Genomic DNA, 13,886 nt, shown 5'->3' on the forward strand with positions numbered 1-13,886 from the left:
CGTGTTTGTGAGGATGTCAAAACTTTGTTCAGTTCAGGGAGAGAGGGGGGGGGGGGGGGGGGGGGGCTGTTAGAAATGTAAAGGAAGAAAAAGAAAAGAGACACTTTTAGTTTGTCTTTGCTCCACTGTATGTCACACTCACACTCTTCCCAGAGAAGCTCCTGTCTCTCACACAGGCACCTTTCCTCTCTGTCCGTATTTAAATCACTGTAGCCCGCTCTCCAGCAGCTGACGTCTGGGCTGCGGGGGTGGGGGAGGGGGGCGGAGCACCTTGGTGGTTCCGTGGGGAAGAGAGCAGCATGTAAATCTTGCGGCACACCAATCGGACGATTATCATGTGGCTCAATTAATGTACTACGCTAAAGTCAACCCGCTGTGCTCAGAGCTCCATTTAAAAAAAAAAAAAAAAAAAAGAAGAAGAAAGTCCACCTCAAAGTTTCAGAGTCTCTCTCCTAGTCCTGCTTTAGAGTCCACTGAGCACGTATTGATGCGTGGCGCTGTCCTTGGTGCTGAACACATTCTCTGAGGAGCGAGTCACCAGCAGTGGCTGCTCCACTAATCAAATGTATAGTTCGTCTGCATTTAAATTGCTGCGTGCAGAAATGAACTTCTTCGTTTCAAGCCCTAAATATAGCAATAAATATGCAAACAAGTCAACTAATACAATTCACCAAGTGAGTTAACGATGCTCACAGGTCAAAATATATGAAGAGTTCTGAGTTATAGCCTCCACACCTGTCTGAAGTTTAGATTAATAGGAAGTCCAGTGGTCATTATTTGGCACAGAGGGAAGTCCTAAGAATGTGCTGCTGTGTTTCTATAGGCTCAAGGAAATGAGGTGTTGACTCATTGTCTGGATTTAGCCTCAAGGAATGATGAGACTTCCAGGAGACTAAATTTGGTGTTGGTTCGACCAGAAGATGGGGATGAGGTCATTTTAGAGCATTGGGTAACACTTGGTAAACTCAGCACAACTCTGGGCTGTCAAGTCAACTGTATTTACATAGCCCAATATCACAAATCTGCCTCAAGGGACTTTGCAATCTGTCATAGATGGATATAGAGGTGTGGATATTTGACATGTAAGCTGCTTTTTTTCCACAGAGGAAATCAATTTTAAATAGGCTTTCTGCTTTCCGATGGCGCTTTTCTTTTCTGTTTTGGATGATTCTATCTGTGAAATAGAATCATCATTTTTTCCATCTGCCACCACTGAAAAGATATACTCAGGGTATGGCATTTCCGGACTGGAATAATGAGGAGCAGCGAACTGCTAAAACATGATGAGTGTCAGGCATCTACCCTCATGGTGTCCATATATTCCAGCACAGGCTGAGAGAAGTTATCTCTTTGCACATAGCTCACCCTGTGCTGAACCTTAGAAGTTCAAGTCTCTTTTAGATGCTTTCTGTGTATATGTCTGCTGCTGCCATACTTGTGCAATGCAGCACAGACACCCACAATAGGATCCGACAAAAACAAGAAAGAAAAGGGTTCAAAATGTCAGAAATTAGTCTGTATTAAAATGCAATTCCTTGTATCAAACACTGGCATTTGGTGTTAAAGCAGTGTTCTTAATTATGCGTGGCGAACTCCTACCCTTATGGTCTGTTCTAATCCCTTCCCACCAAATAACCCCCTTGTCCCACCGAAGCGAGGTAATTACCCGTAGAAACTGTCCAGTGACATTTACTCTGACATCTTCCCCATATACAGTCGTACCTGTAATTGGGCTGAATTAAGACACTTGGGTTCTATTGTGAATACCACCTCCATGCAATCATCTCAGTGGGACCGGGCAGTTGGTATTTTCGTTGGGTTTCTAGGTCAATTCAGTGGCTGCACTCTGGGGAGATGTTCAGGAAAATACAAATGGGGTTAGCAGGGCAACACAGAGAATCTATGTTACATGTAAATCAGAGAAAATGTGCAACCAGAATACTGTTTTATGGTTATTATCCAATGTATTCCTCTTCCTGTTAACTTGGTTCATTCGACCCAGATCTGCCCTCCATGTGCACAGTGAGGTCCCATCTGGTCCAACTTACAACATGTGCTAGAATGAACTCACAAACAATAATGACCCTGAATAGGATAAGCAGATAAGGATAATGGATGGATGACTCACAAGCCGTCAGTGTGCCAATTTTCTTTCACTAAAATGTATTGTGTTTCTGCATTTCTTACCCTGTTTATTGCGATTACTCTATGAAGTCTCCTCTGCTATAGCCATAGATTCAGCCCCCAGTTACATCTCATTAAGCCTTGACTCTATATTTTCAAACATGTGGAGTCTCTGCTCAGCTATCATCCTTTACGTGAGACTCTTTCACTTTATAATACTCTCTGAGATGTGGCTGCAGCAGCTTTTGGACTTCATAATGTCATATCCTCCTCGCTTCACTACCTCCAGCAGTGGCTCCCCATCTCCACAGCTCGTTGTTTCTCTGTTGGGGATATCACTAGTTACCCTGTTGCTCCAAACTTTTCCTCGTCTCTCAGACAAGTTGTGTCTTTTATTAGACTTGATCGTTATAAAAAGTTGTAGCCCAGCAAGCAGTATTTACTGTTGATAGCTGCACATGTGCAAGTGGTGGTACTGTGTCACGTATGGTGGTCGTGCAAAGCAAACGTTGTCATTTTACTGTATTTTGAAAGAATGTATCCCCAAGGAGGCTCAACACAGAAATGGACATGTTTAATCCCCATCCAACCCCTAGTTAGATATAAGTCAGAGGCACTCACATCCACTAACCCAACATACAGTAGCATCAATAGATTTAAGAATATACATCAACAATACAACAAACCTGCTGCTGACATGTTAGTCATAAAAGTCAGTACATAACAACTGTACATGCACTTTGGTCAGAGCTGCTAGATGTCTATGCTTTAGTGCACATTACATTTGGCTTTTTAAAGAAAATGTACATCTGCTATTCACACATACGAACTTTAATGTATAGTCTGCCTAATAAACCATTTCTTGATACGGATGGTTATGTAATTGGGGAAATAGAATCAGGTTGGTATGTTGGAAGCAAAGCTGCAAGTTGCAAACATGCTACATCGTCTACCACAGCCATTGAGTTCTTCCAACCTGATACGACTACGCACTAACTTTAATGATCGCTGGTAAGTGCAGCTCTTTTGTGAGCAGGATTAGTTATTGACTTCAGGTGATGTTTGTTTTCTTTTTTTTTGGGCTCAATTCGTTGTTGTATCTGTATGATTCTATAAATCTTTATATTTCCTCTTCCAGACTGTCACTGTTTGAGTACCAGGCCTGGAATCAGTACAATTGATGTGTGCATCACAGAAGGATTTTGGAGGCCTTGGTCGGTGCTTTGTTTGTGTGTCGACATTATGCTGAGTAGACAACTCAAGGTTAACGTGTCACCAGCAGGTATTGCGACCGTGCATTTAAATAATACGCAGGGAGAGTGTGTACAGTAGATCTTTGTATGCAAGTGCTCCAATAACTGCAATGTTGTCAGAGACGGAAAACACAATGACATCTCACAGAGTCAAGAAGAGAGAGAGAGCGAGAGAGAGAGAGAGAGAGAGAGAGAGAGAGAGAGAGAGAGAGAGAGATGTGGGAAGAGGAACGAAAGGTCAACAAACATGAAGGGTTTTACCGCCATGTCAAAGGGTTTGCTACAGCATGTTTTTGTTATTCAACATTTTTCTCTCGTGAAAGTGTAATTAAAACCCCAGTCACATTTGCATCCTCCACTACCCCCGACCCCCCCCCCCTTCCTCCTCCATCACCGCTGCCCTCCCCTCTGACATTGACCTTGGGAGCGGGGCCACTGCCGCTCTGCTTCTTAATAATATGCCCGAGGCTTTAAAGAAAGCTCAGATGAGATGAGGTGCGGTGCCATGCATCATATAGATTTATTGTCCACAGATTTAGTAGGCGGCTCCGCCACAGCCCCTATCAGGACACGTGTGACACTCGAGCCCCCATGCTTTAAATGCTCCACACACAGCCGGTCATGACATGGAAAGAATATATCTTAGCTGAGTCGTGGGGAGGGGTGCTGAGGAAAAAGCTGTCTGAGAATAAATTGTGAGAGGCAGGTGAGAGTTGATTCAAAATGCCACACAGCATCTTGTGGCAGACTGGCAGGTGTCGAATCCAGTGCATGAATCCCCGCACGTCTCTCCCCAACTCCAGGTTTAGAATATTTAGAATATGAAGAAGTCTTTAAATGAACTCTGGGGGGTATTTTGACTAGTTTTACTGTAGAGCAATGATTTAATGGTAGAGTGTAAAAGTTCATTCTTGACTTTGGAAAACAGTAGTTTGACAAAAAAAAAAGAAATCTTAACTCCACTATGACAAATGAGCAAACTCAAGTCGCTAAAGTAGACTGTGAGATGCATTTAAAAAGAGCCACAGAATGCTATATAGTGGACCTTGAGTTCTAATGGTCTAATACGTATTTGCCATATTTGATATAAGGTATTGTGTTTGTGAGTACCTGACAAATGTAAATCCAATATTCACTCTCTATTTTCGGTCTCCACCAACTCCTGAGAGAAATATTTGACTATTTAACTATTAAATGTTCAAATGTGACTTCACTATATGTATTTCTGCCGGTCAATTGATGTGTGCTCATATCAATGGCAAGTGCAGCCCTTCTTTTTCCTCACCCCTCTCGGGGCTCAAGACTATCAGTAAAAGAAGACAAGGACATACGGCGTGTATGCGTCCACGTTATTGGATTTCTTTGTGGATTCATTGATTTTCTAACAGGGTTAGTCGTAAAAATAGAAGTTAAACAGAATGTTGACCCTTTCCTCTTGCCGTTAAAGTGCATCTCACTCCCTGGAGTAAGGAGTGTCTTGGCACGGTCACACCTGCCAGAGGGTGAACCCCTGAGGGGCACAAGCGGCACTCTGCACACTGGGATAAAAACATCATCAATTTTATATCAACTTGCTGCAAAAGCTGGTATCGTTTGTATAAAACAGCTGATGCCGATTAGCTTGTGTTAACATTTTAATAGTTTATGATAAAGATCTTTTAATAAATCTATTTTAACATATGTATTGGTCTGCTGGTAAGGCACATGAGACCTTCATCTTGTCCCCTTCATTCTTAGAGTTGTTCATTGATCATTATCAGACTGTCTGGTTGGTTTTGTGAACTGTACCCTGTTGAAAGCAGAGTATAAGTTGTGGAAGACTAGAATTTTAGTTTTCTGAAAACCAGTGGTACATATTTCACAGAAAACAAGAATTTTAATTCAGGATTCAAGACTGAGCCATGGGTCAATGTGGCTTGGCAAAACAAAGTATTGGCAGTTTCATCTTGAAAAATGATACGATCTATTTCAATGTCAAATACGTTTGACTGAAGGATAAGGGAGAGCAGCATGGAGAAGTCTTCATGCTTAATGAAACTGGGAACAAAAGCCTCCTCAGTATATAAAGCAGGCACTTTGATTATTGTTTCTAGAAATGTAAGAACACCAACACAAGGAAGATCAAAGTACACCTGTGATTTCGTCTTAAGGACAAACCTGGCAGATTAATCGGACAGATAATTAAAGGTTTACTGATGAGCGGCTGATTATCCTCCATCAACAGCATCGCCCAGTGTTTGTATAAAAATGTTGGTGTGAACCTTTTCCACTCTTCACAGAGGTCACAGGTCAGAATGCCTGGGGGAAAAAAACAAGGCATTGTCTTGGTAATGGTCACTTAAGTATATGTATCTCTGCTGTATCATGTCATGGGTGGCGGCATCACTGGGACATTAACTGGGTCACTGGGTCTTTGTTTGGACAGGCTCTAGTGACTCTGCCAGTGAAAAACATTTTACTTTCAGTGAGTCCAATTGAATCTCAAATGTCCTTAAGGACATGTTTTGGGGGAGGGAAATAGATAATAGTGATTATTAGTGTTATTCCCACACTTTTTTAAAAGTAATAGGAGAATTCAATCCACTCTCATGCATGACATAAAAGTTGTTTTTGAGCATGTTTTTGATGATACAAATGAAAAAGTACACCGTTTGATTTTCTCTCACTTTTAAATATCTGTGGTTTTTTTGTGTCTTAATTATAATCCTCTCACCTTTCACCCCACGAGACGGCACATTGTGTTTTCTGTCATCAAAACCTTTTTAGAGATCACCCCTCTGAAGTGTCAAATAGATCCTGTCAATGAAACCCATTTTCAGGTCGCCAACAACTAAATGAGGAAAGGCTGCTTGCTTTACAGTCTGCGAGGGACCAGGTGCTAAAAGCACTCGGCGCTGAGTGCCTCTTTGGATGATAATCGTAGGAAAACGTCTTTTCATGCTTCATCAAAACATATTTCTTTCAGTGCTTTTTCTAGAGATTTTACGATATGGAACTATGTCAAAATGAAACGTATGTATGTGTAACTACTAGTCAAATGTATAAAAGACATAATTAGACTTCACCACCTTTTTATGACGGCACTTTTAGTCTTTTTCACACTAATGCTGTCTAACCATTGCAGATACATCTATGCATTTATCTATAATATAGTGAATGTGGAAAAGGAAATAACTGCTCCATTCAAAACCATCCCGTAACATGAGGAGTGCATTGTGGGATAATTGTAGCCATTTATAGCCAGAGACCAAGGCAAAAAACATTTCGCTTTATATGGCTCCACTGGACACTACACAACAAATGAAAGCGAGGAACCCACTCTTCCCTTCTCACACTATGATTATAACCTGCATGCTGTTGAAGTTTCCGATGTTCTCTGCCTTACTTATTTCATGTAAAGTGTGAGCAAAAGAAAAGCTTTGTATTCAAATGTGACACTGTATTTCTGGCAATGTAGCTGTAATCTTTCAAATAAACAGATGACCTGTTTGAATATATATTGAACTACTTTTTATTATTAGCCAACTTTTATTTCATGAAGCTTCTCCAAATCAATAATATTTTCTGTTGAGACGTAGGTCGGCACAGCCACTCACCTGTTGCTCAGTCAGCTTGTCGATGCTGTGACCTTGCATTAAAGCGGGACAATTTCACGTAATAGTGTCCACTGGAGGTACAAAAGACAGTTAGGGATAATGCCACATGCCAAATAGTCATTTAGCATTTTAGCGCCTAAAATCTTTGGGTAAAAGTGATGTTTTTCCTGCATCATAGAGCAACACAGGATTATTACAGCATGGCAGGCTGTTAGCATTTAATAACAGTATCTTGTTGCAAAGTGACCAACACCACTGAACGGCAACACTGACTGTAACAGAAATAAAGAAGCATGGTGGAAATGGAGGGCAGCGGTCCTGTTGGCTGCTCCGATGCTCTCAGCTCCAGTGCTGAAAGTATTGCAGCAAAACCCCTTCATGTATTCATGCAATGGTGCATTTTATTGCTTATAAATTCAACTTTTCATCTGTAAAAGGATGAAAAGTTTATAACACTATAAAGGAATAATGTTATTTATTCTCACAAAAGTTAGACTTGCTATACAAGCTAAATGCCAATCCGGTGGCAAATTCCTCAAATAGAAGGAGGGCATGTGTTTTACCCAGTCCCAGATATTTACAAAACTTAGTAGTGTTAGAGTAGCATCCTCTGCTCTTCTGCTGTGTCTGTATGCAAATTGAAAAAGGGTCCAGAATAATTGCTGTTTTCCCCTTATCAGTGTTTTCAAAGCACCATTGCATTGTCTGCACAGCCTCATTGGTCCACAGGTCACTGCTTTTCCTATTTATTAACAGTTGAGCCTCTCTGGGTAAAAATGAAAGTATGGTGTCAGCAGTGATAATGTCAGAAATGCCACACTGGGGACCTTTGTATAGCTGTTTTACAGCAGCAGCAGTAGATATACAAGCCAATCTTGTTACCACCAAAGTCAGCTAGAATATTTTCAAAGGACGCTTTGAAAAAACATAAACCCTTTGGAGCCGTTGCCATTTATTAACCAGGTTTGAACCCTGTAACCCTTTCTTGGTCCACCTATCAACTCATAAGCTGTGAGCTTACTTATTAGGGAGCAGTTTGAGGATTGATCCCTCCATTAGATTAGAAACTCCTGTCTGTATTATGTTGTTTATGCAACATTGAGGAAGTAACACAACGCATGCAGGATCTTAAATAAGAGCCCCTAATTGTCATAGATTTCTTTTCACCTATCGTTTGTTCAAAATCCAAACCAACACCTCCATCGAGCCTCATTGTCCTCGTATGTTGCATAACCCCATAATAATCCAACAAGTGAGTCTTGTTAAATTCAAAGAAAGCCGACTCATGTTGACTCGGTATCGTTCTGACATTTTTCAAGAATCATATTTAGAATCAGATTGTTTAATAATCTTTTAAATCAATTTTTTTTTTTATTTTCTGTGGAGCAGCAGCATTATTCCTGCACCCACAACCTACTGACACCCGGGGGCAAGTGTCTCAAGACGTTATGGACGAGGTACGAAATACAAACGTGGCCTTTAAATGCTTATTCCTGATGAGTGTTAGCTGTTGAAGAACGGTCTGGCATGTAAATTATAGATCTGGATTGTGAAATGTGACCACCTGACTTATTATAGTGATGTCCTTTAGAAACTGTGAGTGATGCAAGGACACAAAAAGCTCTGCTTTGCCCGTTTCCCAATCACTCAACCTCCTGTTGTCCAGCTGACTGATGTAAAATTGATTTATTACATCTGTCTTCATCAGTTCAGTACATTATCGGTCCATCTGTTTTTACATTTCATAATGTTGTATAGATGTTTAAAGGAAGATTTGCTTTTAAAGTAATCCAGCATTTCAGGTTTTATGATATTTTTGACAAATAGATAGATAATCGACAGCTGGATTGATGATAACTGTGGAATGCTGCCGCCATTCTTTTGCTTCTCCATTGTTATTGAGGTACAGAGTTGTTAGAATGATCAATAAATAATAACTAATGACCAATGAGTATTACATATTTTCAGTTCAAATGATCTGTCACGTGTGCTATAAAGTGACAATCTACAGCAAGTAAATCAAGGAACACTGAGATCTGTGTGATTGCATCTTTTCAATAAGCTCAATAGGTTGCGTGCATTTGTGTGTGTGTGTGTGTGTGTGTGTAAGATGGAGAGTTATGTTAGAATACATTATTTTTTAAAGTAAGAAAAATGCTTTACAAAGGAAATAAGCAAAAAGCATGCATCACATGCTTGCAAACTAGATGGATGTGTGTTGAATGGCAAACATTACAGTTTACTTTTTCACAATAAAGCTGAGTGTACGCTCGCTAATTACTGCAGAGATGTAAAGGCGTAAAGATCTCAGAGGAGATTTATCATCTTACTAAGTGCTCAACACTGTACAATAATGCTTTGTTGTCTGCTTTCATTGCTCGAGGACAAAAGACGTTGTGATCCTGGTCGCTCCCTGGTGGCTTCGTACATTGTTGAGTAGCAGAAAATATTCAGAGAAAGCAATGAACTTAGAAAGCAGGTGGAGTTTGTTTAAGCCGTAAACCTCACACAGGCTGCAATATGTCAGTTTATTGTCAAACGTATAAAGCTGACACAAACAGACAAGTTAAAACTGGAGTGATTACAGGATGTGTTTTTTGTCTCCTTCAATAACCTGGCAGCAGGATGGCCTCCGTGCCTGTGCTGGGTCAGCACTATACACACCACAACTGAACGCAATCATACTTTACATTTAAATGAAATGTTACTATTGTGGAACCAGTAAATCGATAAAAATGCTACAAAGCGCTCAATTTCTCATCAGGGATATATGTGTGTATGTGTGTGTGTGAAGTGAGCCTTCTGGCATGAAGGAGCACATGTTTCAGTTACACCCTCATGGGAGCTGTGTCGCTCCTGGAGCATCATCTTTTCATCTGACAGTCATTACTCTTTGTCACTGGCAATATGAGACGCCAAGTAATGAAATGGATGCGCAGTGAGGGCTCCCTCTCAGTTTGTGCCTGCAAACATCACCGATCAACAGCAGTTATTAACACAACAAGCTTAGAATGCACAAATCTGTGATGCGTCCATGTGACGCTTTTATTCATAATTTTACCAGAGGGAGCTGCTATGGCATTTAATAAACACGAGGGTTACTGAGGAGTGTGAAATTACTGACAGTGCTGTTCTGTTATTTGGCAGTGAAGGGATGAAGTGATTTGTCAGGGGAGATGTGAATCCAGCTGGGTGCCGAGATTAATAATCATATCATAACAACGCTCGGCTTTGTTTTGTTAAAAGCCAAAAACAGTCTATCCTTGTTGGTCACGGACCATTGTTTTAAAAGGTACAAAGCATTTTTTTTTTTACTATTGTCATTTTACAGAACTTAAAAATCCTTACACACATACAGTACGCACATCTCTGTACAGACATTAAAACAAGGAATAACAACAACACTAATGTAAAACCTCGTAATTTAATTCATGAGGAATAAATTAATAAGTAAGATAAAGTGGGAGAGGGAGATTCAAATAAAAGATCAAATAAATGGATAAATATATTCTAAACATGTCCAAAGTATATGCAATATAAACTTGTTAAACATAAAAAGTGATACCTTTATCAAGTTTCGGTGACTTTTCATGACCTCTATTAAGCCTTCTGATGGTTCATTTGCCCCCGTTGTCATTGTAAACTGCACATGGGCCTTGAACAGAAGGCTTAACAGCCAAAGTATAAAGCAAAAAGTTGAATGTCTAACTCTGCTGTACGTAGTGTTATGGTATGTTTGACTTTATCACATATCCCCTCTCATGCACCCACCCTCATAACAGACCAGGTAATACAAAAAGTCATATGAGTGAGACACATTTTACATCCGTGAAACACAGTCTTCACTGTTAGTCACTGAGGAGCTCAACTGGAGCAGCTAGTGGTCAAGAGCCTCCATCACCAGATATGTACCATCGACATTGGAGGTTATGCATTTTAAATGGCTTTTGGAGATATGAACAAATGAATAGAAAATGGATTGGAGACCACCCATCGCCACATCAATAATAAAAGAGGGAGATTGACACATTTATTGACTGAAATACATCCAGTACTGTTTCTACTATACCCCAATACGCATAATTGGATGATGTATAATTTACTAACTGCACAGACACTGTCAACACCACACGTTGCCTCTGAATGAGCGCTGTTGTTATTCGACTTGATGGCAAAAGCATATTGGGGTGATATTGGGAGTCTGCTCACTGTTTCGCAACTCATGAAATATGTTGACAGAGCATAATGTTCCAATGAAGAAACTACTTGAGGTTAAAAGTTAAAGGAATATCCCACTCAAAATCTAATATTTGCAGTATTTTTGAGTAACTTGCTGTTTGTCCTTTTACTGAGCACTGAGGCTTTGGTTCGCTTGCATTCACATAATGGATTCCAGTAGCTTCCAGAGAGGAAAATATCCCTAGAAACCTCTTGGATGATTACCATATAATCAGTTAAGAAACAAAGTTTGCAAATATCAGATCTGAGCAATCTGGCAAAATTAGATGCCATTTCAACAATTGCTGATATTACAAAAACATGATGATTTTGGTATGCAGGCTCTGAGAGCTTTCTTTTCAGTAATCATTTGTTCTTCTTTGTCTTCTTTTATTTATAATCTCATTTCCCCTTCTTCCTTTTTCCTTTTTTCCTTTTCTATTCTTCTTACTTCTTCATTTTTCCCCAGCCATGGCTCCAATTTATCAATATCTCCTTCTTCCCCTGATCTTTTTTAAATCCCTGACACTCTTAAAATAATGGTTCAAAAGGGTTCTTGCTGATGTTCTACCTAGAACCATTTGCTCCTGAAGAACCCTTTATGGAAGAAAGAGTTCCTCAAGGATTGTTGAAAGCATGTGTGTTGTAATATCAACCTCTATAAAAGGTTCTACCAGGAACAAAAAGGGAGTTCTATGGGGACAAGCCAAAGAACGCTATACGATTCTAGTTAGCACCTTTACTTCTAAGAGTGTCTCCTCTTTTTTGGGGGCTTCTCCATTTCCACGTTCCTCTAGTCCTCCCTCCCTCTTGACCGCACACTTCTTTCCACACATCACCCTGATGTTCCTTCTCCCTTTTGCCCTCGCTTCACATCTATCTCCCTTTCCCCTATCCCCGTTCACATCATCCTTTCCATAGGACCCGGTCAGCTCTGCGGAGTAATTTAGCAGACATAGCAGCGGTAACATGAGTGATTTCCCACCGGGACCGCAGACACTTCTAATCACATCCTCAGGGACATAAGGAGACCGAGGGATAGGGTTGAAGAATAACAGACATGTGGTGAGAAAGAGGTAGAAGAAGCCCATTAGGTAAATAGATATAAGGACACAACCCCTGATGGAGTTAGATATCATCCCAGTGATTTAAATAGCTTTACTCGGCCGAGCAGGAAGTGTGATACGGTCAGAAGTGGGACATCCACAGTGTTGACATTTGATTGGTTGAAAGGGTTTCTTAATAAGTCTCTCACCTTTGCTAATTTAAGCACTGCCATACACACAAAATGTGTAGTATTAATGCACATTTATAATGATATGAGTTCTTCTGGAGGGAGGCTTGTGGAGGCGTGTGCGTCCACATGTACGTAAGCGTGTAGCTCGAATGTGTCGACTTCCTTTGATTAAAGACGAAGGCGACCTCCCCTGTCAACCCACATGCAGCATTTTAAAAAAAAAGACTTATGTCCACATTACGCCCTCACAGGTTCCTACCTGATTAAGGGATGGCGGATGGAGAGATGGACTGAGAGGTGACATGACGGGACCCCTCGTTCATAATGTGTCAGGATGTGGTGCTGACAGCTCTGATGACTGATGGGAGGAGACTGTGGAGAGGTGAGGAGCTGGGTAAACTTTGTGACCGCTGGGCTATTTTCACACAGTGTGTAAAAATGTTGCTCATTCAGGAAATGGAAAGAATTGTTAAGCCGTGAGACCTGCTTAAGTCTGTCCCTAAAAAGCACTTAAGAGCATTCATCTGCGACTAACACATGCCAGTATGGGTCTAATTCCAAAACATAGCAATTCAGTTTACCCTGCCAGGTACGCCACTGCTTAACTGCCTACCTTGTGCCTCGGTCCCTGCCGCTGCCCCGGAGTTGGACCAACTCAAGGATGTGTTTGATGCGTATGATGTTGTGGTTCCGTATGATCATTGCAGTAAGCTGTGAGGCTGCCAGCACTGCTGACGCTTTAATGGTTGTCCTGCAGACGTGCTTGTACACCAGGCCATGTATCGCTGTTTGCTGAATGCTGCAGTTTGCTCTTGTGCAGCTGCTGTCTGCCTATAGCTGTGTGGAGAATTTGCTTTGGTATTATTAATTGTGAATGAAGTTGTTATAGTGGCTCATTTACTTTTGATGGTTGTAAAGCGCGTGTGTTTTGATGTTGTCGATTTATGTAGTGGTGAGACTTTAATAGTAATTGCAGTTGCTGTTGGGGGTTCTGCTGGCTCAGAGCAACGGCAGATTGATGGTAATATTGTTTATTGGCTTCAGAGATGTAAACATGACTTTAATTTTGCCCACAGCCCATTCACATACCTGCAGATATTTACCTGTAATATTGGCGTCATTTAGGAACTCAAAATTGCTCCTGACACACACAAGACATGGAAGAAGTCACAATTACATGTTCTCACAGCGTTGGGGAGTAGCTTGCTTTACTATTCTTAAAGGTTCGGAATTCAAAATTCAGAGCACTTCTGTAGCGGCAAACATTTGCCATGTAAAGATGTAGTGGATTATTGGCTACCTGAGCAGAGAATGCAGCTTCTGAGTTTAGTTTTGTCACTGTACCTGTTTGTCAAACTCAGCTCGTATTCATGTGCTAATGGTATTAATGGTTAATATATTTCCTTCACTGTCTCATCTCTCTAGCAGGCTTGTGCTTGTCCCAGACATACAGTGGAT

Source organism: Pholis gunnellus (genome assembly GCF_910591455.1).
Source record: "Pholis gunnellus genome assembly, chromosome: 14".
Classification (NCBI taxonomy): Eukaryota; Metazoa; Chordata; class Actinopteri; order Perciformes; family Pholidae; genus Pholis; species Pholis gunnellus.